This window comes from Electrophorus electricus, chromosome 15 (genome assembly GCF_041902795.1).
Source record: "Electrophorus electricus isolate QZ-2024a chromosome 15, ASM4190279v1, whole genome shotgun sequence".
Lineage (NCBI taxonomy): Eukaryota > Metazoa > Chordata > Actinopteri > Gymnotiformes > Gymnotidae > Electrophorus > Electrophorus electricus.
In genome coordinates, this window is record NC_137511.1 from 18,437,501 (window position 1) to 18,440,870 (window position 3,370).

A 3,370-nucleotide genomic window follows, 5' to 3' on the forward strand; every position below is an offset into this window, starting at 1 on the left:
CCTCTTTTTGAGTCGCTCTTCCTCCATGTTCCTGCCTCTATCCCCCTTTCTGTCCTCTCGGCTCACTGCTGCTCAGCTACACAGTGAAACAGCGTTAGCATTTCAGGAACTGTGGCTTTCGCTGGAGCCACGCCCCCTTTCTCAGAGGCCCCGCCCTTCCTGGGGAACCCCCCCACCCCCACCCCACCGCCCTTTGCCAGGACGGCGACATAAGCAGCCCAGCAGGGGCACACCGGAGGAGCGTTGCGCCCTGGGTCTCGCCGAGATGTCCCGAGCGGCAGGTGCTGTCCGACTTTGTCTTGGGAGAGCCTGGCAGACGCTCTTCTCCAGCACGGCTCAGAGACGTCCGCCCTGCAGGCCCGGGAAGGTGTCCACTTTATGATCAGCGTGCAGGCCAGCGTGTTGCTGGTGTGTTACTGGCGTGTGACTGGTGTGTGGTTGGCGTGTTGCTGGAGCCCAAGCGCATAACACCCAGTGCCACACAGACTGTTTCACTGTGCTGATTTCACGCTATATATTTACTCTTTAACGTAAATAACCGTTCTGATACTGTTCCTGTCAGCTTCAATCCAGCTGGGGAGAGTTGCTGTTAAATATCTTTATTGGTAATTTAAACACAGGGTTTCAGTGCTCTCCAAACGCTGTTCCACTTGGCACAGCTCAAACTAGCTTTCAACAGCTATATCAGTTTTATTTAAACCGGACTATTGCTTATGATGGATTGATTGAAAGCTGAATCCTTTTACTGTAAATGCCTTGAAACAGTGGCACACTGGAAGGGATTTTTGCAACTCCAACTGGATGTCAATGGTAATTCTGCACTCACTGTTAACATCACGCTGTAACATGTTGACAAACGCTGTCGGGATGACTTAGACTGAAGTCAGTCTTTCCATCGTCTGGAATATCCAACTGTCTGTGCGCTGCCAGTGCCCACTGTCTCTCTCCCCACTGTCTCTCTCTCAACTGTCTCTCTCCCCACTGTCTGTCTCCCCACTGTCTCTCTCCCCACTGTCTCTCTCCCCACTGTCTCTCTCTCAACTGTCTCTCTCTCCACTGTCTCTCTCCCCACTGTCTGTCTCCCCATTGTCTCTCTCTCAACTGTCTCTCTCTCCACTGTTTGTCTCCCCACTGTCTCTCTCCCAACTGTCTCTCTCTCCACTGTCTGTCTCCCCACTGTCTCTCTCCCCACTGTCTCTCTCTCCACTGTCTGTCTCCCCACTGTCCTTTACATGACCTTTTTATTTGTCTCCTTGTTTCACAGTCTTTGTAACTGCTGCACTGGACAATCCCAAGTGGACCCAACACCATCCAAGCACAGCAAAACTACACCAACACCACCCAACCGCAGCAAATCTATTGCAAACACGCTCCAAGCACAGCAAACCCCTGCCAACACCACCCAATAACAGCAGACCAACGCCGGTCTCAACCAAGCACAGCGGACCCATGCCAAAATCAAACAACCACAGCGAACCCACGCCACATCAACCAACCACAGTGGACCCACACCAACATCAGCCAACCACGGCGGGCATATGCCAACATCGGCCAACCACAGCCGACCCACAACATCAGCCAAACACAGCGGACCCATGCCAACATCGGCCAACCACAGCGGACCCATGCCAACATCGGCCAACCACAGCGGACCCACAACATCGGCCAACCACAGCTGACCCACGCCAACATCGGCCAACCACAGCAGGCACATACCAAGATCAGCCGACCACAGCAGACCCACACCAACATCGGCCAACCACAGCAGACCCACGCCAACATCGGCCAACCACAGCAGGCACATACCAAGATCAGCCGACCACAGCAGACCCACACCAACATCGGCCAACCACAGCAGACCCACGCCAACATCGGCCAACCACAGCGGACCCACGCCAACATCGGCCAACCACAGCGGACCCACAACATCGGCCAAACACAGCGGACCCACGCCAACATCGGCCAACCACAGCAGGCACATACCAATATCAGCCGACCACAGCAGACCCACGACAACATCGGCCAACCACAGCGGACCCACAACATCGGCCAAACACAGCGGACCCACGCCAACATCAGCCAACCACAGCGGACCCACAACATCAGCCAACCACAACGGACACGAGCCAACATCGGCCAACCACAGCAGGCACATACCAAGATCAGCCGACCACAGCAGACCCACGACAACATCGGCCAACCACAGCGGACCCACGCCAACATCGGCCAACCACAGCGGACCCATGCCAACATCGGCCAACCACAGCAAGCACATGGCACAATCAGATCTGCCGGCTTGATCACAATCGCATGTCCGCAGGGATCTGCACAAATGCATATGAACGCGCTTCTGAATGGCAAAGGTCCTCACCTGTCCCTCACGCATTCTAGCGGTTCTAACGGTTTTTATCAGCCTCAAGAGCTCTGCTCGTGAGCAGCCGCAGTGCAGGTGGCCCTGAAGCTCAGTCCCTCCAGCACAGCCCGGGCCTAAAAGCTGACAACAGCTTTAGGGTTCAGCCTCTGTGAGAACGTCGGGGGCCTCCTGCCGTGGTTTCAGAGGTCGATCTGTTCATGACGCACGAGATGGAAAAAAAGGAGGAGTTTGGGAGGCAAGGAAGAGCGAAATGTCTGGAAGATTCAACAAATGAGAGGCTCTGCCCCAGCCGCCGGGGAGGGTGGGGATGAGCCGGTTGGACGAGCAGCGAATGGGTGGGCGGAGGGGGCAGGCAGCGCTCCAGTACTCCAAGATGACGGCTCGAAGCTTTGGGCAAGCGATTGCCCGTGGTTTGCCGCCTGCACCCCTGGACTGGCGTGCACCAGCGAGAGCCAAACACGACGCGCAACTCAGGTCTTATGGCCCCGCCGAACCCTATAGGAGTTCGGCTTGCAACGGCACGGTGCCAAAGCGGGACGACTGTGAAGCTGAGGGTTTTGAATCTATGGATGGTGCGCATTGGCCTGCAGGAGCGGGACTCTCATCCCCCGTCGCTCCGCCAGGCATTGCACAATCGGCATAAATCACAGCGGTGGGGAGTGTTTGTGAGCCAAACGTTCAGGGCCGGAGGGGGAGGCGGGGAGGAAGGGGTTAAGCCTGCGAGCAAAGCCCACATCTGGGAGTCATTTGAGACATTCCACAAGGCTTACCACATGTTTTCATTCGGCCAAAATCTCGCGCAAGGCTCGGCTGTCAGAGCTTGAAAAATCAGGGTTTTTTGGGGGGCTGGGTGGGAGGGGTGTTGTTGTGGCGAGAGCTAAAGGATCAGGGTGTAGAGGGGAAGAGAATGAATGCTCTTTGCAATTTCTTTTCTTAGAGGTGGACACGGGATGACGGACATGTTAATATTGATGTTGGCGAGTGTGTGTGCATGTG

General features: G+C 55.7%; 1 long non-coding RNA gene across 1 annotated transcript in view; it reads right to left on the reverse strand.

Annotated features, from left to right (window-relative positions):
- LOC145651266 (uncharacterized) overlaps positions 1-2,495 on the reverse strand; it is a 26,074-nt gene extending 23,579 nt beyond the window's left edge. The window contains exon 1 of the long non-coding RNA XR_014117109.1: positions 2,372-2,495. This is a non-coding gene — a long non-coding RNA (uncharacterized LOC145651266). The remainder of the gene's footprint in view (positions 1-2,371) is intronic.
- Positions 2,496-3,370: the final 875 nt, after the last annotated feature.